Source organism: Lepisma saccharinum, chromosome 10, assembly GCF_977018435.1.
Source record: "Lepisma saccharinum chromosome 10, izLepSacc3.1, whole genome shotgun sequence".
Taxonomy (NCBI): Eukaryota; Metazoa; Arthropoda; class Insecta; order Zygentoma; family Lepismatidae; genus Lepisma; species Lepisma saccharinum.
In genome coordinates this window covers 77,702,367-77,723,642 of record NC_139238.1, presented here as the reverse complement: position 1 = coordinate 77,723,642, position 21,276 = coordinate 77,702,367, and the positions used below count along the sequence as shown (strand labels likewise).

Below are 21,276 nucleotides of genomic sequence, written 5' to 3'. Positions count from 1 at the left end.
TAAATGTCAACCTCTCTTCTACGTTACACTGTGGATCGTATTTTGCAGACTAACGAGGCTATGGCGTCTGTACTCATGTCCAGTATAATCCCCGTGAACCTTGTTTTGTGAACTGCCCATGTGTTTTTGCGACTGTCCTTTCATCTACCTCATCTTTTCACAATTCATCTTCATGTAAGCGATTAGCCAAATGTGGAAGAAAACCTAAGTCAAATAAAACAAATCAATGAAATCAATTAATCTAAAATGCTAATGAAGTATAGTCTTATGTTCAATTCCTTCTTAATTGAAAGGGATAAGAAAAAATACCCCTTATAGAGCGAAGTACACAGTGAGCAGTTGAAAGACATGAGCAGGAAGACACAATGAAGGGAAGGGACGTTTAAATGGGTGAAATAAGGAAGGATATATTACGATTCGCACAGGGAAGATAGGAATGATAGCCAAGCGGCATTACAACAGGTGACGACATGGAGTAACTTCCTACTCTTTGTTAGATTGGAGTGGATAGAGGGAAATTTAATCAGAAGATTTGGCGAATCGATTATCTGTTTGCGACCATGCTTGTGTGTGAAAGCAAGGATTGGGGGGCGGTAAATATTATACAAGCAGAGATAAATCATAAACTTTATATCTGCACACCCTAATTTATCAAAATTTGACTGCTGCTCACCCGGTCAATATTTTCTGGCGCCGCCCCTTCGTCAGTATCAAGTTTGTCGACGTCCTTCTCGACGTGTGAGACCCTGTCGACCATTTTCGCAATTGTTCCATTCATTAATCTCACTTTCTTCACGATTGTCTCGTTCGAAACCCTTACCATTTCCAGTATTTCCCGAATTTCACTTAGTTCACTTTGGTCCGGAGCGGGGTGATATGTGCCAAGGTATAAATTACATCTCTTCCACAAACCAAACTCTACTGTCTGCATAAAGTTTACTATAAATAATCAACGTTTTTAGTGTTGAATTCAAGCTGTATATTAATACATACAAGTATTTATGCTACATTACTTAAATAAAGCAACTTTTATGGTTTTGCGAATGTAGTAGTTAATTAGGAAAATAGTCTCGGACGCTAATTTCATGGGAGAAAGTTCTTCAATTTTTGGCCCCCTCCCCCAAAGTTAGGCTCCAAGTTACGCCCATGTCCACCACTGTTCCGAAGTCAGTTCTGTCTGAAATTTTATAGGTGTCATAAGCCTTTCTCTTTTACTTAATAACTGAAAATTTGGGGGCACGAGAGCCCCCCTTGCCTCGCCAAGTTACGCCTATGAATTACAGTATTTTAATGTAATTAAATTAAATGTAATATTTCGCATGATTTTTTTCCAGGGAGGGGCAAGCAAAGTATTTTTTTTTCAGGGGTGGCAAAGGAGTGATATTTTTCTCCATAATAGTGATACCCCCTGAAGAAACACTATTTCAGTCCGAAATTAACATGTACCTTCAACGAATTTACAATAAATAACATAAGTTACTGTGACCGAAATGATATATCTTTTGGTGGACATTCATTTTCCAGGGGGGTGTGGCCTCCGTTGCCCCCCTTCCGGACGTTCATGGTGACATCGCATGATATTTAATCTGATTTGAACGGGGTGAATGTAATTACAGAATCGCTCACCAGATGTCACATCCAGCTGGAATATACACCTAGAAAAATGTTCCCGCTAGATGGCAGGAGTAATGAAATGATTTTTCTCTTGAATCAAAAGTAAGTTAAACTATCTGTGAATTCCAAATTTTCCTAAAAATTAGCCTTGTAGTGTGTATTAATGATATTGTTAAACGTTTAATGTAATAAATGTAATTTTTAGTCAAGTGTAGCATAAATACTTGAAGTAACGCAAGGTGCCGCGTGTAGTTACTTTAGACGAGTTAGTTAGGGTCGGGCGTTTCGTGCTTTCGGCATACTTACCTGGCGTAGGGGTTACCGTGATCAGCAAGGCGGTTCCCCCGGGGCGAGGCTCTTCCATTGCACTTCGGTTGGGCTGACCCCTGCGAATATCCCAAACGTGGATATCTCGGGCGCGCAATTTTTGGTAGTAGGGACTGCGTTCGCGCCGTCCCTTATAATTATAATTGAAACAGAATATTCACACAAAAAATCATCAAGAGAGTAGAGACAACTTATCGAACTTGAACGAGAACATTGGTTTCCGTATACAAATACCATGCCTGAATGTGTTGCTAGATTCTACCGTCATATCAAATGAATATTGTTTGGTTGGTTTATAGATTTTTCTTTTGTTTAAACGTTGCCTACATCGTTAGGTTAGCAGCAATGGTGAGATAGAGAGAACATCAAGGAAACGCCAATTTCCTTCATTTAATAAATATGCACACAACATAACAATTTAACCTTACCAGATTCGTTTTACGTACCTGTCAATGACGGCGCCGTCTTGACCAATGGGTGGTAGCCACATCTTCGAACAAAAATGTACTTCATATTGACAGTTATTACCTGAAACAAACAACAATTAGAAGTTTTAATATTGGTGTATAATCAAATTATGCAATTTCTGTGTTCCGTTGCAAATGTTAAATTTTAGGTTCAGAGCACCTTGATCCAGGGGTTATAGTTGAACGCGTTTCGAAACCAGAGGTCCTGGGTCAGAAGCTTACAAGGTTCTCACAATATTCTACACACACATTATTTTTAATCGTTTCCAGTAACATTCCTTTCTCTCATTATAGAAGTTTGACGCTGTATAGTGGATTTACATTGTTTCGTATGAAGTAATAATTTTCACTTCATGGTATAATTAAACGAACAATGTAGATTATTATTTTTGATTGATATATTTGAAAAGGATTTATGTAGTTCTTCGTCCAGAATATGATTTCAGTAGTTGTTTTATGTGTTTGAGCACATTTATGTCAAAACAATCCCCAGCCTCCTATAAACTAGTATAAACCGTACAAAATGAAGACTAAAATTGGTATACGCTGTAAGTGCCAAAATAATTCAAACCCCGTTTTCCACGTTAAACTGTGTAATGTGCCATGCTTTATAATGTGGTAAACGTGAAAAGTGGCTGGTAGCCTTCTAAGTAGTTCAAAGTGCGTGAAAAGAGGCCACTAGTGTGAACGTTCTTATGGGCTGATGTGCGGAACGATGGGATTTATCAATACTTTCGCTTTTGGCACTTACAACGTTTACCACTTTTAGTCCTCAAATAATTATTTTTTCCAGGCGCGGGGCTTCGAACGTGTGCCCTAGTTGGCCATCCATAATGCCGGCTCTCGTCTTCCCAGTCTGATAGCAAATGCCTGTGGACGCCATGTGATGTCCTTTAATTTAAAATTTTCACGACCGATTCGTATGTTAGTAAATGATGTGTACAGCCACGGACAAAATATTTATTACTGACTCGTTCCCTATTATAGTATTAGGTAAAATAAAGGTAAAGTTCCTCGCGTGCCATGAAGGCACATTTAGGGGATGTAAGCGTACCAAGGTGTGGGCTTAGCACCACGCTCCTACCGCCTTTACGCCCCCCTAGGAACCCAATGATTTGAGGTTGGGTGAGCCCCAGAGCCGCTTTATGTGGGGGACCAGAGGAAAGGAATGTTAGCTATGTATATATCATAATTGTCGCATGATTTACTGCCACTACTCCGTCTCGGTTATCTGTGGAGCAAACGAACGAAAACTGTCCCTGCGCAAGTAGTAACGCGAGACGGCTCGATCAATGAACACGTGAGAGGATATGGGATTGCCTGTAGGGGACGACTTCAGTAATCAACCTTCCCAGCACCGTGTATTGCTTCGCTCTGCTCAATCTCCTGCTACGCACGACATTGCTCCAGAGATAGGCGGGACAGAGTATAAATGTCAACCTCTCTTCTACGTTACACTGTGGATCGTATTTTGCAGACTAACGAGGCTATGGCGTCTGTACTCATGTCCAGTATAATCCCCGTGAACCTTGTTTTGTGAACTGCCCATGTGTTTTTGCGACTGTCCTTTCATCTACCTCATCTTTTCACAATTCATCTTCATGTAAGCGATTAGCCAAATGTGGAAGAAAACCTAAGTCAAATAAAACAAATCAATGAAATCAATTAATCTAAAATGCTAATGAAGTATAGTCTTATGTTCAATTCCTTCTTAATTGAAAGGGATAAGAAAAAATACCCCTTATAGAGCGAAGTACACAGTGAGCAGTTGAAAGACATGAGCAGGAAGACACAATGAAGGGAAGGGACGTTTAAATGGGTGAAATAAGGAAGGATATATTACGATTCGCACAGGGAAGATAGGAATGATAGCCAAGCGGCATTACAACAGGTGACGACATGGAGTAACTTCCTACTCTTTGTTAGATTGGAGTGGATAGAGGGAAATTTAATCAGAAGATTTGGCGAATCGATTATCTGTTTGCGACCATGCTTGTGTGTGAAAGCAAGGATTGGGGGGCGGTAAATATTATACAAGCAGAGATAAATCATAAACTTTATATCTGCACACCCTAATTTATCAAAATTTGACTGCTGCTCACCCGGTCAATATTTTCTGGCGCCGCCCCTTCGTCAGTATCAAGTTTGTCGACGTCCTTCTCGACGTGTGAGACCCTGTCGACCATTTTCGCAATTGTTCCATTCATTAATCTCACTTTCTTCACGATTGTCTCGTTCGAAACCCTTACCATTTCCAGTATTTCACGAATTTCACATAGTTCACTTTGGTCCGGAGCGGGGTGATATGTGCCAAGGTATAAATTACATCTCTTCCACAAACCAAACTCTACTGTCTGCATAAAGTTTACAATAAATAATGAACGTTTTTAGTGTTGAATTCAAGCTGTATATTAATACATACAAGTATTTATGCTACATTACTTAAATAAAGCAACTTTTATGGTTTTGCGAATGTAGTAGTTAATTAGGAAAATAGTCTCGGACGCTAATTTCATGGGAGAAAGTTCTTCAATTTTTGGCCCCCTCCCCCAAAGTTAGGCTCCAAGTTACGCCCATGTCCACCACTGTTCCGAAGTCAGTTCTGTCTGAAATTTTATAGGTGTCATAAGCCTTTCTCTTTTACTTAACAACTGAAAATTTGGGGGCACGAGAGCCCCCCTTGCCTCGCCAAGTTACGCCTATGAATTACAGTATTTTAATGTAATTAAATTAAATGTAATATTTCGCATGATTTTTTTCCAGGGAGGGGCAAGCAAAGTATTTTTTTTTCAGGGGTGGCAAAGGAGTGATATTTTTCTCCATAATAGTGATACCCCCTGAAGAAACACTATTTCAGTCCGAAATTAACATGTACCTTCAACGAATTTACAATAAATAACATAAGTTACTGTGACCGAAATGATATATCTTTTGGTGGACATTCATTTTCCAGGGGGGTGTGGCCTCCGTTGCCCCCCTTCCGGACGTTCATGGTGACATCGCATGATATTTAATCTGATTTGAACGGGGTGAATGTAATTACAGAATCGCTCACCAGATGTCACATCCAGCTGGAATATACACCTAGAAAAATGTTCCTGCTAGATGGCAGGAGTAATGAAATGATTTTTCTCTTGAATCAAAAGTAAGTTAAACTATCTGTGAATTCCAAATTTTCCTAAAAATTAGCCTTGTAGTGTGTATTAATGATATTGTTAAACGTTTAATGTAATAAATGTAATTTTTAGTCAAGTGTAGCATAAATACTTGAAGTAACGCAAGGTGCCGCGTGTAGTTACTTTAGACGAGTTAGTTAGGGTCGGGCGTTTCGTGCTTTCGGCATACTTACCTGGCGTAGGGGTTACCGTGATCAGCAAGGCGGTTCCCCCGGGGCGAGGCTCTTCCATTGCACTTCGGTTGGGCTGACCCCTGCGAATATCCCAAACGTGGATATCTCGGGCGCGCAATTTTTGGTAGTAGGGACTGCGTTCGCGCCGTCCCTTATAATTATAATTGAAACAGAATATTCACACAAAAAATCATCAAGAGAGTAGAGACAACTTATCGAACTTGAACGAGAACATTGGTTTCCGTATACAAATACCATGCCTGAATGTGTTGCTAGATTCTACCGTCATATCAAATGAATATTGTTTGGTTGGTTTATAGATTTTTCTTTTGTTTAAACGTTGCCTACATCGTTAGGTTAGCAGCAATGGTGAGATAGAGAGAACATCAAGGAAACGCCAATTTCCTTCATTTAATAAATATGCACACAACATAACAATTTAACCTTACCAGATTCGTTTTACGTACCTGTCAATGACGGCGCCGTCTTGACCAATGGGTGGTAGCCACATCTTCGAACAAAAATGTACTTCATATTGACAGTTATTACCTGAAACAAACAACAATTAGAAGTTTTAATATTGGTGTATAATCAAATTATGCAATTTCTGTGTTCCGTTGCAAATGTTAAATTTTAGGTTCAGAGCACCTTGATCCAGGGGTTATAGTTGAACGCGTTTCGAAACCAGAGGTCCTGGGTCAGAAGCTTACAAGGTTCTCACAATATTCTACACACACATTATTTTTAATCGTTTCCAGTAAGATTCCTTTCTCTCATTATAGAAGTTTGACGCTGTATAGTGGATTTACATTGTTTCGTATGAAGTAATAATTTTCACTTCATGGTATAATTAAACGAACAATGTAGATTATTATTTTTGATTGATATATTTGAAAAGGATTTATGTAGTTCTTCGTCCAGAATATGATTTCAGTAGTTGTTTTATGTGTTTGAGCACATTTATGTCAAAACAATCCCCAGCCTCCTATAAACTAGTATAAACCGTACAAAATGAAGACTAAAATTGGTATACGCTGTAAGTGCCAAAATAATTCAAACCCCGTTTTCCACGTTAAACTGTGTAATGTGCCATGCTTTATAATGTGGTAAACGTGAAAAGTGGCTGGTAGCCTTCTAAGTAGTTCAAAGTGCGTGAAAAGAGGCCACTAGTGTGAACGTTCTTATGGGCTGATGTGCGGAACGATGGGATTTATCAACACTTTCGCTTTTGGCACTTACAACGTTTACCACTTTTAGTCCTCAAATAATTATTTTTTCCAGGCGCGGGGCTTCGAACGTGTGCCCTAGTTGGCCATCCATAATGCCGGCTCTCGTCTTCCCAGTCTGATAGCAAATGCCTGTGGACGCCATGTGATGTCCTTTAATTTAAAATTTTCACGACCGATTCGTATGTTAGTAAATGATGTGTACAGCCACGGACAAAATATTTATTACTGACTCGTTCCCTATTATAGTATTAGGTAAAATAAAGGTAAAGTTCCTCGCGTGCCATGAAGGCACATTTAGGGGATGTAAGCGTACCAAGGTGTGGGCTTAGCACCACGCTCCTACCGCCTTTACGCCCCCCTAGGAACCCAATGATTTGAGGTTGGGTGAGCCCCAGAGCCGCTTTATGTGGGGGACCAGAGGAAAGGAATGTTAGCTATGTATATATCATAATTGTCGCATGATTTACTGCCACTACTCCGTCTCGGTTATCTGTGGAGCAAACGAACGAAAACTGTCCCTGCGCAAGTAGTAACGCGAGACGGCTCGATCAATGAACACGTGAGAGGATATGGGATTGCCTGTAGGGGACGACTTCAGTAATCAACCTTCCCAGCACCGTGTATTGCTTCGCTCTGCTCAATCTCCTGCTACGCACGACATTGCTCCAGAGATAGGCGGGACAGAGTATAAATGTCAACCTCTCTTCTACGTTACACTGTGGATCGTATTTTGCAGACTAACGAGGCTATGGCGTCTGTACTCATGTCCAGTATAATCCCCGTGAACCTTGTTTTGTGAACTGCCCATGTGTTTTTGCGACTGTCCTTTCATCTACCTCATCTTTTCACAATTCATCTTCATGTAAGCGATTAGCCAAATGTGGAAGAAAACCTAAGTCAAATAAAACAAATCAATGAAATCAATTAATCTAAAATGCTAATGAAGTATAGTCTTATGTTCAATTCCTTCTTAATTGAAAGGGATAAGAAAAAATACCCCTTATAGAGCGAAGTACACAGTGAGCAGTTGAAAGACATGAGCAGGAAGACACAATGAAGGGAAGGGACGTTTAAATGGGTGAAATAAGGAAGGATATATTACGATTCGCACAGGGAAGATAGGAATGATAGCCAAGCGGCATTACAACAGGTGACGACATGGAGTAACTTCCTACTCTTTGTTAGATTGGAGTGGATAGAGGGAAATTTAATCAGAAGATTTGGCGAATCGATTATCTGTTTGCGACCATGCTTGTGTGTGAAAGCAAGGATTGGGGGGCGGTAAATATTATACAAGCAGAGATAAATCATAAACTTTATATCTGCACACCCTAATTTATCAAAATTTGACTGCTGCTCACCCGGTCAATATTTTCTGGCGCCGCCCCTTCGTCAGTATCAAGTTTGTCGACGTCCTTCTCGACGTGTGAGACCCTGTCGACCATTTTCGCAATTGTTCCATTCATTAATCTCACTTTCTTCACGATTGTCTCGTTCGAAACCCTTACCATTTCCAGTATTTCACGAATTTCACATAGTTCACTTTGGTCCGGAGCGGGGTGATATGTGCCAAGGTATAAATTACATCTCTTCCACAAACCAAACTCTACTGTCTGCATAAAGTTTACAATAAATAATGAACGTTTTTAGTGTTGAATTCAAGCTGTATATTAATACATACAAGTATTTATGCTACATTACTTAAATAAAGCAACTTTTATGGTTTTGCGAATGTAGTAGTTAATTAGGAAAATAGTCTCGGACGCTAATTTCATGGGAGAAAGTTCTTCAATTTTTGGCCCCCTCCCCCAAAGTTAGGCTCCAAGTTACGCCCATGTCCACCACTGTTCCGAAGTCAGTTCTGTCTGAAATTTTATAGGTGTCATAAGCCTTTCTCTTTTACTTAACAACTGAAAATTTGGGGGCACGAGAGCCCCCCTTGCCTCGCCAAGTTACGCCTATGAATTACAGTATTTTAATGTAATTAAATTAAATGTAATATTTCGCATGATTTTTTTCCAGGGAGGGGCAAGCAAAGTATTTTTTTTTCAGGGGTGGCAAAGGAGTGATATTTTTCTCCATAATAGTGATACCCCCTGAAGAAACACTATTTCAGTCCGAAATTAACATGTACCTTCAACGAATTTACAATAAATAACATAAGTTACTGTGACCGAAATGATATATCTTTTGGTGGACATTCATTTTCCAGGGGGGTGTGGCCTCCGTTGCCCCCTTCCGGACGTTCATGGTGACATCGCATGATATTTAATCTGATTTGAACGGGGTGAATGTAATTACAGAATCGCTCACCAGATGTCACATCCAGCTGGAATATACACCTAGAAAAATGTTCCCGCTAGATGGCAGGAGTAATGAAATGATTTTTCTCTTGAATCAAAAGTAAGTTAAACTATCTGTGAATTCCAAATTTTCCTAAAAATTAGCCTTGTAGTGTGTATTAATGATATTGTTAAACGTTTAATGTAATAAATGTAATTTTTAGTCAAGTGTAGCATAAATACTTGAAGTAACGCAAGGTGCCGCGTGTAGTTACTTTAGACGAGTTAGTTAGGGTCGGGCGTTTCGTGCTTTCGGCATACTTACCTGGCGTAGGGGTTACCGTGATCAGCAAGGCGGTTCCCCCGGGGCGAGGCTCTTCCATTGCACTTCGGTTGGGCTGACCCCTGCGAATATCCCAAACGTGGATATCTCGGGCGCGCAATTTTTGGTAGTAGGGACTGCGTTCGCGCCGTCCCTTATAATTATAATTGAAACAGAATATTCACACAAAAAATCATCAAGAGAGTAGAGACAACTTATCGAACTTGAACGAGAACATTGGTTTCCGTATACAAATACCATGCCTGAATGTGTTGCTAGATTCTACCGTCATATCAAATGAATATTGTTTGGTTGGTTTATAGATTTTTCTTTTGTTTAAACGTTGCCTACATCGTTAGGTTAGCAGCAATGGTGAGATAGAGAGAACATCAAGGAAACGCCAATTTCCTTCATTTAATAAATATGCACACAACATAACAATTTAACCTTACCAGATTCGTTTTACGTACCTGTCAATGACGGCGCCGTCTTGACCAATGGGTGGTAGCCACATCTTCGAACAAAAATGTACTTCATATTGACAGTTATTACCTGAAACAAACAACAATTAGAAGTTTTAATATTGGTGTATAATCAAATTATGCAATTTCTGTGTTCCGTTGCAAATGTTAAATTTTAGGTTCAGAGCACCTTGATCCAGGGGTTATAGTTGAACGCGTTTCGAAACCAGAGGTCCTGGGTCAGAAGCTTACAAGGTTCTCACAATATTCTACACACACATTATTTTTAATCGTTTCCAGTAACATTCCTTTCTCTCATTATAGAAGTTTGACGCTGTATAGTGGATTTACATTGTTTCGTATGAAGTAATAATTTTCACTTCATGGTATAATTAAACGAACAATGTAGATTATTATTTTTGATTGATATATTTGAAAAGGATTTATGTAGTTCTTCGTCCAGAATATGATTTCAGTAGTTGTTTTATGTGTTTGAGCACATTTATGTCAAAACAATCCCCAGCCTCCTATAAACTAGTATAAACCGTACAAAATGAAGACTAAAATTGGTATACGCTGTAAGTGCCAAAATAATTCAAACCCCGTTTTCCACGTTAAACTGTGTAATGTGCCATGCTTTATAATGTGGTAAACGTGAAAAGTGGCTGGTAGCCTTCTAAGTAGTTCAAAGTGCGTGAAAAGAGGCCACTAGTGTGAACGTTCTTATGGGCTGATGTGCGGAACGATGGGATTTATCAATACTTTCGCTTTTGGCACTTACAACGTTTACCACTTTTAGTCCTCAAATAATTATTTTTTCCAGGCGCGGGGCTTCGAACGTGTGCCCTAGTTGGCCATCCATAATGCCGGCTCTCGTCTTCCCAGTCTGATAGCAAATGCCTGTGGACGCCATGTGATGTCCTTTAATTTAAAATTTTCACGACCGATTCGTATGTTAGTAAATGATGTGTACAGCCACGGACAAAATATTTATTACTGACTCGTTCCCTATTATAGTATTAGGTAAAATAAAGGTAAAGTTCCTCGCGTGCCATGAAGGCACATTTAGGGGATGTAAGCGTACCAAGGTGTGGGCTTAGCACCACGCTCCTACCGCCTTTACGCCCCCCTAGGAACCCAATGATTTGAGGTTGGGTGAGCCCCAGAGCCGCTTTATGTGGGGGACCAGAGGAAAGGAATGTTAGCTATGTATATATCATAATTGTCGCATGATTTACTGCCACTACTCCGTCTCGGTTATCTGTGGAGCAAACGAACGAAAACTGTCCCTGCGCAAGTAGTAACGCGAGACGGCTCGATCAATGAACACGTGAGAGGATATGGGATTGCCTGTAGGGGACGACTTCAGTAATCAACCTTCCCAGCACCGTGTATTGCTTCGCTCTGCTCAATCTCCTGCTACGCACGACATTGCTCCAGAGATAGGCGGGACTGAGTATAAATGTCAACCTCTCTTCTACGTTACACTGTGGATCGTATTTTGCAGACTAACGAGGCTATGGCGTCTGTACTCATGTCCAGTATAATCCCCGTGAACCTTGTTTTGTGAACTGCCCATGTGTTTTTGCGACTGTCATTTCATCTACCTCATCTTTTCACAATTCATCTTCATGTAAGCGATTAGCCAAATGTGGAAGAAAACCTAAGTCAAATAAAACAAATCAATGAAATCAATTAATCTAAAATGCTAATGAAGTATAGTCTTATGTTCAATTCCTTCTTAATTGAAAGGGATAAGAAAAAATACCCCTTATAGAGCGAAGTACACAGTGAGCAGTTGAAAGACATGAGCAGGAAGACACAATGAAGGGAAGGGACGTTTAAATGGGTGAAATAAGGAAGGATATATTACGATTCGCACAGGGAAGATAGGAATGATAGCCAAGCGGCATTACAACAGGTGACGACATGGAGTAACTTCCTACTCTTTGTTAGATTGGAGTGGATAGAGGGAAATTTAATCAGAAGATTTGGCGAATCGATTATCTGTTTGCGACCATGCTTGTGTGTGAAAGCAAGGATTGGGGGGCGGTAAATATTATACAAGCAGAGATAAATCATAAACTTTATATCTGCACACCCTAATTTATCAAAATTTGACTGCTGCTCACCCGGTCAATATTTTCTGGCGCCGCCCCTTCGTCAGTATCAAGTTTGTCGACGTCCTTCTCGACGTGTGAGACCCTGTCGACCATTTTCGCAATTGTTCCATTCATTAATCTCACTTTCTTCACGATTGTCTCGTTCGAAACCCTTACCATTTCCAGTATTTCACGAATTTCACATAGTTCACTTTGGTCCGGAGCGGGGTGATATGTGCCAAGGTATAAATTACATCTCTTCCACAAACCAAACTCTACTGTCTGCATAAAGTTTACAATAAATAATGAACGTTTATAGTGTTGAATTCAAGCTGTATATTAATACATACAAGTATTTATGCTACATTACTTAAATAAAGCAACTTTTATGGTTTTGCGAATGTAGTAGTTAATTAGGAAAATAGTCTCGGACGCTAATTTCATGGGAGAAAGTTCTTCAATTTTTGGCCCCCTCCCCCAAAGTTAGGCTCCAAGTTACGCCCATGTCCACCACTGTTCCGAAGTCAGTTCTGTCTGAAATTTTATAGGTGTCATAAGCCTTTCTCTTTTACTTAACAACTGAAAATTTGGGGGCACGAGAGCCCCCCTTGCCTCGCCAAGTTACGCCTATGAATTACAGTATTTTAATGTAATTAAATTAAATGTAATATTTCGCATGATTTTTTTCCAGGGAGGGGCAAGCAAAGTATTTTTTTTTCAGGGGTGGCAAAGGAGTGATATTTTTCTCCATAATAGTGATACCCCCTGAAGAAACACTATTTCAGTCCGAAATTAACATGTACCTTCAACGAATTTACAATAAATAACATAAGTTACTGTGACCGAAATGATATATCTTTTGGTGGACATTCATTTTCCAGGGGGGTGTGGCCTCCGTTGCCCCCCTTCCGGACGTTCATGGTGACATCGCATGATATTTAATCTGATTTGAACGGGGTGAATGTAATTACAGAATCGCTCACCAGATGTCACATCCAGCTGGAATATACACCTAGAAAAATGTTCCCGCTAGATGGCAGGAGTAATGAAATGATTTTTCTCTTGAATCAAAAGTAAGTTAAACTATCTGTGAATTCCAAATTTTCCTAAAAATTAGCCTTGTAGTGTGTATTAATGATATTGTTAAACGTTTAATGTAATAAATGTAATTTTTAGTCAAGTGTAGCATAAATACTTGAAGTAACGCAAGGTGCCGCGTGTAGTTACTTTAGACGAGTTAGTTAGGGTCGGGCGTTTCGTGCTTTCGGCATACTTACCTGGCGTAGGGGTTACCGTGATCAGCAAGGCGGTTCCCCCGGGGCGAGGCTCTTCCATTGCACTTCGGTTGGGCTGACCCCTGCGAATATCCCAAACGTGGATATCTCGGGCGCGCAATTTTTGGTAGTAGGGACTGCGTTCGCGCCGTCCCTTATAATTATAATTGAAACAGAATATTCACACAAAAAATCATCAAGAGAGTAGAGACAACTTATCGAACTTGAACGAGAACATTGGTTTCCGTATACAAATACCATGCCTGAATGTGTTGCTAGATTCTACCGTCATATCAAATGAATATTGTTTGGTTGGTTTATAGATTTTTCTTTTGTTTAAACGTTGCCTACATCGTTAGGTTAGCAGCAATGGTGAGATAGAGAGAACATCAAGGAAACGCCAATTTCCTTCATTTAATAAATATGCACACAACATAACAATTTAACCTTACCAGATTCGTTTTACGTACCTGTCAATGACGGCGCCGTCTTGACCAATGGGTGGTAGCCACATCTTCGAACAAAAATGTACTTCATATTGACAGTTATTACCTGAAACAAACAACAATTAGAAGTTTTAATATTGGTGTATAATCAAATTATGCAATTTCTGTGTTCCGTTGCAAATGTTAAATTTTAGGTTCAGAGCACCTTGATCCAGGGGTTATAGTTGAACGCGTTTCGAAACCAGAGGTCCTGGGTCAGAAGCTTACAAGGTTCTCACAATATTCTACACACACATTATTTTTAATCGTTTCCAGTAACATTCCTTTCTCTCATTATAGAAGTTTGACGCTGTATAGTGGATTTACATTGTTTCGTATGAAGTAATAATTTTCACTTCATGGTATAATTAAACGAACAATGTAGATTATTATTTTTGATTGATATATTTGAAAAGGATTTATGTAGTTCTTCGTCCAGAATATGATTTCAGTAGTTGTTTTATGTGTTTGAGCACATTTATGTCAAAACAATCCCCAGCCTCCTATAAACTAGTATAAACCGTACAAAATGAAGACTAAAATTGGTATACGCTGTAAGTGCCAAAATAATTCAAACCCCGTTTTCCACGTTAAACTGTGTAATGTGCCATGCTTTATAATGTGGTAAACGTGAAAAGTGGCTGGTAGCCTTCTAAGTAGTTCAAAGTGCGTGAAAAGAGGCCACTAGTGTGAACGTTCTTATGGGCTGATGTGCGGAACGATGGGATTTATCAATACTTTCGCTTTTGGCACTTACAACGTTTACCACTTTTAGTCCTCAAATAATTATTTTTTCCAGGCGCGGGGCTTCGAACGTGTGCCCTAGTTGGCCATCCATAATGCCGGCTCTCGTCTTCCCAGTCTGATAGCAAATGCCTGTGGACGCCATGTGATGTCCTTTAATTTAAAATTTTCACGACCGATTCGTATGTTAGTAAATGATGTGTACAGCCACGGACAAAATATTTATTACTGACTCGTTCCCTATTATAGTATTAGGTAAAATAAAGGTAAAGTTCCTCGCGTGCCATGAAGGCACATTTAGGGGATGTAAGCGTACCAAGGTGTGGGCTTAGCACCACGCTCCTACCGCCTTTACGCCCCCCTAGGAACCCAATGATTTGAGGTTGGGTGAGCCCCAGAGCCGCTTTATGTGGGGGACCAGAGGAAAGGAATGTTAGCTATGTATATATCATAATTGTCGCATGATTTACTGCCACTACTCCGTCTCGGTTATCTGTGGAGCAAACGAACGAAAACTGTCCCTGCGCAAGTAGTAACGCGAGACGGCTCGATCAATGAACACGTGAGAGGATATGGGATTGCCTGTAGGGGACGACTTCAGTAATCAACCTTCCCAGCACCGTGTATTGCTTCGCTCTGCTCAATCTCCTGCTACGCACGACATTGCTCCAGAGATAGGCGGGACAGAGTATAAATGTCAACCTCTCTTCTACGTTACACTGTGGATCGTATTTTGCAGACTAACGAGGCTATGGCGTCTGTACTCATGTCCAGTATAATCCCCGTGAACCTTGTTTTGTGAACTGCCCATGTGTTTTTGCGACTGTCCTTTCATCTACCTCATCTTTTCACAATTCATCTTCATGTAAGCGATTAGCCAAATGTGGAAGAAAACCTAAGTCAAATAAAACAAATCAATGAAATCAATTAATCTAAAATGCTAATGAAGTATAGTCTTATGTTCAATTCCTTCTTAATTGAAAGGGATAAGAAAAAATACCCCTTATAGAGCGAAGTACACAGTGAGCAGTTGAAAGACATGAGCAGGAAGACACAATGAAGGGAAGGGACGTTTAAATGGGTGAAATAAGGAAGGATATATTACGATTCGCACAGGGAAGATAGGAATGATAGCCAAGCGGCATTACAACAGGTGACGACATGGAGTAACTTCCTACTCTTTGTTAGATTGGAGTGGATAGAGGGAAATTTAATCAGAAGATTTGGCGAATCGATTATCTGTTTGCGACCATGCTTGTGTGTGAAAGCAAGGATTGGGGGGCGGTAAATATTATACAAGCAGAGATAAATCATAAACTTTATATCTGCACACCCCAATTTATCAAAATTTGACTGCTGCTCACCCGGTCAATATTTTCTGGCGCCGCCCCTTCGTCAGTATCAAGTTTGTCGACGTCCTTCTCGACGTGTGAGACCCTGTCGACCATTTTCGCAATTGTTCCATTCATTAATCTCACTTTCTTCACGATTGTCTCGTTCGAAACCCTTACCATTTCCAGTATTTCACGAATTTCACATAGTTCACTTTGGTCCGGAGCGGGGTGATATGTGCCAAGGTATAAATTACATCTCTTCCACAAACCAAACTCTACTGTCTGCATAAAGTTTACAATAAATAATGAACGTTTTTAGTGTTGAATTCAAGCTGTATATTAATACATACAAGTATTTATGCTACATTACTTAAATAAAGCAACTTTTATGGTTTTGCGAATGTAGTAGTTAATTAGGAAAATAGTCTCGGACGCTAATTTCATGGGAGAAAGTTCTTCAATTTTTGGCCCCCTCCCCCAAAGTTAGGCTCCAAGTTACGCCCATGTCCACCACTGTTCCGAAGTCAGTTCTGTCTGAAATTTTATAGGTGTCATAAGCCTTTCTCTTTTACTTAACAACTGAAAATTTGGGGGCACGAGAGCCCCCCTTGCCTCGCCAAGTTACGCCTATGAATTACAGTATTTTAATGTAATTAAATTAAATGTAATATTTCGCATGATTTTTTTCCAGGGAGGGGCAAGCAAAGTATTTTTTTTTCAGGGGTGGCAAAGGAGTGATATTTTTCTCCATAATAGTGATACCCCCTGAAGAAACACTATTTCAGTCCGAAATTAACATGTACCTTCAACGAATTTACAATAAATAACATAAGTTACTGTGACCGAAATGATATATCTTTTGGTGGACATTCATTTTCCAGGGGGGTGTGGCCTCCGTTGCCCCCCTTCCGGACGTTCATGGTGACATCGCATGATATTTAATCTGATTTGAACGGGGTGAATGTAATTACAGAATCGCTCACCAGATGTCACATCCAGCTGGAATATACACCTAGAAAAATGTTCCCGCTAGATGGCAGGAGTAATGAAATGATTTTTCTCTTGAATCAAAAGTAAGTTAAACTATCTGTGAATTCCAAATTTTCCTAAAAATTAGCCTTGTAGTGTGTATTAATGATATTGTTAAACGTTTAATGTAATAAATGTAATTCTTAGTCAAGTGTAGCATAAATACTTGAAGTAACGCAAGGTGCCGCGTGTAGTTACTTTAGACGAGTTAGTTAGGGTCGGGCGTTTCGTGCTTTCGGCATACTTACCTGGCGTAGGGGTTACCGTGATCAGCAAGGCGGTTCCCCCGGGGCGAGGCTCTTCCATTGCACTTCGGTTGGGCTGACCCCTGCGAATATCCCAAACGTGGATATCTCGGGCGCGCAATTTTTGGTAGTAGGGACTGCGTTCGCGCCGTCCCTTATAATTATAATTGAAACAGAATATTCACACAAAAAATCATCAAGAGAGTAGAGACAACTTATCGAACTTGAACGAGAACATTGGTTTCCGTATACAAATACCATGCCTGAATGTGTTGCTAGATTCTACCGTCATATCAAATGAATATTGTTTGGTTGGTTTATAGATTTTTCTTTTGTTTAAACGTTGCCTACATCGTTAGGTTAGCAGCAATGGTGAGATAGAGAGAACATCAAGGAAACGCCAATTTCCTTCATTTAATAAATATGCACACAACATAACAATTTAACCTTACCAGATTCGTTTTACGTACCTGTCAATGACGGCGCCGTCTTGACCAATGGGTGGTAGCCACATCTTCGAACAAAAATGTACTTCATATTGACAGTTATTACCTGAAACAAACAACAATTAGAAGTTTTAATATTGGTGTATAATCAAATTATGCAATTTCTGTGTTCCGTTGCAAATGTTAAATTTTAGGTTCAGAGCACCTTGATCCAGGGGTTATAGTTGAACGCGTTTCGAAACCAGAGGTCCTGGGTCAGAAGCTTACAAGGTTCTCACAATATTCTACACACACATTATTTTTAATCGTTTCCAGTAACATTCCTTTCTCTCATTATAGAAGTTTGACGCTGTATAGTGGATTTACATTGTTTCGTATGAAGTAATAATTTTCACTTCATGGTATAATTAAACGAACAATGTAGATTATTATTTTTGATTGATATATTTGAAAAGGATTTATGTAGTTCTTCGTCCAGAATATGATTTCAGTAGTTGTTTTATGTGTTTGAGCACATTTATGTCAAAACAATCCCCAGCCTCCTATAAACTAGTATAAACCGTACAAAATGAAGACTAAAATTGGTATACGCTGTAAGTGCCAAAATAATTCAAACCCCGTTTTCCACGTTAAACTGTGTAATGTGCCATGCTTTATAATGTGGTAAACGTGAAAAGTGGCTGGTAGCCTTCTAAGTAGTTCAAAGTGCGTGAAAAGAGGCCACTAGTGTGAACGTTCTTATGGGCTGATGTGCGGAACGATGGGATTTATCAATACTTTCGCTTTTGGCACTTACAACGTTTACCACTTTTAGTCCTCAAATAATTATTTTTTCCAGGCGCGGGGCTTCGAACGTGTGCCCTAGTTGGCCATCCATAATGCCGGCTCTCGTCTTCCCAGTCTGATAGCAAATGCCTGTGGACGCCATGTGATGTCCTTTAATTTAAAATTTTCACGACCGATTCGTATGTTAGTAAATGATGTGTACAGCCACGGACAAAATATTTATTACTGACTCGTTCCCTATTATAGTATTAGGTAAAATAAAGGTAAAGTTCCTCGCGTGCCATGAAGGCACATTTAGGGGATGTAAGCGTACCAAGGTGTGGGCTTAGCACCACGCTCCTACCGCCTTTACGCCCCCCTAGGAACCCAATGATTTGAGGTTGGGTGAGCCCCAGAGCCGCTTTATGTGGGGGACCAGAGGAAAGGAATGTTAGCTATGTATATATCATAATTGTCGCATGATTTACTGCCACTACTCCGTCTCGGTTATCTGTGGAGCAAACGAACGAAAACTGTCCCTGCGCAAGTAGTAACGCGAGACGGCTCGATCAATGAACACGTGAGAGGATATGGGATTGCCTGTAGGGGACGACTTCAGTAATCAACCTTCCCAGCACCGTGTATTGCTTCGCTCTGCTCAATCTCCTGCTACGCACGACATTGCTCCAGAGATAGGCGGGACAGAGTATAAATGTCAACCTCTCTTCTACGTTACACTGTGGATCGTATTTTGCAGACTAACGAGGCTATGGCGTCTGTACTCATGTCCAGTATAATCCCCGTGAACCTTGTTTTGTGAACTGCCCATGTGTTTTTGCGACTGTCATTTCATCTACCTCATCTTTTCACAATTCATCTTCATGTAAGCGATTAGCCAAATGTGGAAGAAAACCTAAGTCAAATAAAACAAATCAATGAAATCAATTAATCTAAAATGCTAATGAAGTATAGTCTTATGTTCAATTCCTTCTTAATTGAAAGGGATAAGAAAAAATACCCCTTATAGAGCGAAGTACACAGTGAGCAGTTGAAAGACATGAGCAGGAAGACACAATGAAGGGAAGGGACGTTTAAATGGGTGAAATAAGGAAGGATATATTACGATTCGCACAGGGAAGATAGGAATGATAGCCAAGCGGCATTACAACAGGTGACGACATGGAGTAACTTCCTACTCTTTGTTAGATTGGAGTGGATAGAGGGAAATTTAATCAGAAGATTTGGCGAATCGATTATCTGTTTGCGACCATGCTTGTGTGTGAAAGCAAGGATTGGGGGGCGGTAAATATTATACAAGCAGAGATAAATCATAAACTTTATATCTGCACACCCTAATTTATCAAAATTTGACTGCTGCTCACCCGGTCAATATTTTCTGGCGCCGCCCCTTCGTCAGTATCAAGTTTGTCGACGTCCTTCTCGACGTGTGAGACCCTGTCGACCATTTTCGCAATTGTTCCATTCATTAATCTCACTTTCTTCACGATTGTCTCGTTCGAAACCCTTACCATTTCCAGTATTTCACGAATTTCACATAGTTCACTTTGGTCCGGAGCGGGGTGATATGTGCCAAGGTATAAATTACATCTCTTCCACAAACCAAACTCTACTGTCTGCATAAAGTTTACAATAAATAATGAACGTTTTTAGTGTTGAATTCAAGCTGTATATTAATACATACAAGTATTTATGCTACATTACTTAAATAAAGCAACTTTTATGGTTTTGCGAATGTAGTAGTTAATTAGGAAAATAGTCTCGGACGCTAATTTCATGGGAGAAAGTTCTTCAATTTTTGGCCCCCTCCCCCAAAGTTAGGCTCCAAGTTACGCCCATGTCCACCACTGTTCCGAAGTCAGTTCTGTCTGAAATTTTATAGGTGTCATAAGCCTTTCTCTTTTACTTAACAACTGAAAATTTGGGGGCACGAGAGCCCCCCTTGCCTCGCCAAGTTACGCCTATGAATTACAGTATTTTAATGTAATTAAATTAAATGTAATATTTCGCATGATTTTTTTCCAGGGAGGGGCAAGCAAAGTATTTTTTTTCAGGGGTGGCAAAGGAGTGATATTTTTCTCCATAATAGTGATACCCCCTGAAGAAACACTATTTCAGTCCGAAATTAACATGTACCTTCAACGAATTTACAATAAATAACATAAGTTACTGTGACCGAAATGATATATCTTTTGGTGGACATTCATTTTCCAGGGGGGTGTGGCCTCCGTTGCCCCCCTTCCGGACGTTCATGGTGACATCGCATGATATTTAATCTGATTTGAACGGGGTGAATGTAATTACAGAATCGCTCACCAGATGTCACATCCAGCTGGAATATACACCTAGAAAAATGTTCCCGCTAGATGGCAGGAGTAATGAAATGATTTTTCTCTTGAATCAAAAGTAAGTTAAACTATCTGTGAATTCCAAATTTTCCTAAAAATTAGCCTTGTAGTGTGTATTAATGATATTGTTAAACGTTTAATGTAATAAATGTAATTTTTAGTCAAGTGTAGCATAAATACTTGAAGTAACGCAAGGTGCCGCGTGTAGTTACTTTAGACGAGTTAGTTAGGGTCGGGCGTTTCGTGCTTTCGGCACATCATGGCATCCGGGGAGGCCTAATCCCCGAGAATCAAGGTGGAAACCTAACGGTGACAACTGAAGCCCTGATTGTGCATCGCGAACTGTGCTGCAATCCACGTTTACAGCACTTTGTATTCTGCTTAACTGGAAGCGAACTGTGCTACAACCCACGTTTGCAGCACTTTGTACTCTGC

At 40.0% G+C, this 21,276-nt stretch overlaps 5 non-coding genes across 5 annotated transcripts; all 5 read left to right on the top strand.

The window, feature by feature from the left end:
* Positions 1–1,912: 1,912 nt before the first annotated feature.
* Positions 1,913–2,074, top strand: LOC145994498 (U1 spliceosomal RNA). Its single transcript, XR_014442363.1, has one exon. It is a non-coding gene; the product is annotated as a U1 spliceosomal RNA (small nuclear RNA).
* Positions 2,075–5,749: 3,675 nt separating this feature from the next.
* LOC145994496 (U1 spliceosomal RNA) lies at positions 5,750–5,911 on the top strand. The gene has a single exon (XR_014442362.1). It is a non-coding gene; the product is annotated as a U1 spliceosomal RNA (small nuclear RNA).
* Positions 5,912–9,585: 3,674 nt separating this feature from the next.
* Positions 9,586–9,747, top strand: LOC145994495 (U1 spliceosomal RNA). Its single transcript, XR_014442361.1, has one exon. It is a non-coding gene; the product is annotated as a U1 spliceosomal RNA (small nuclear RNA).
* A 3,675-nt stretch (positions 9,748–13,422) lies between these two features.
* On the top strand, positions 13,423–13,584 carry LOC145994494 (U1 spliceosomal RNA). Its single transcript, XR_014442360.1, has one exon. It is a non-coding gene; the product is annotated as a U1 spliceosomal RNA (small nuclear RNA).
* A 3,675-nt stretch (positions 13,585–17,259) lies between these two features.
* LOC145994493 (U1 spliceosomal RNA) lies at positions 17,260–17,421 on the top strand. The gene has a single exon (XR_014442359.1). It is a non-coding gene; the product is annotated as a U1 spliceosomal RNA (small nuclear RNA).
* The last annotated feature ends 3,855 nt before the right edge of the window (positions 17,422–21,276 follow it).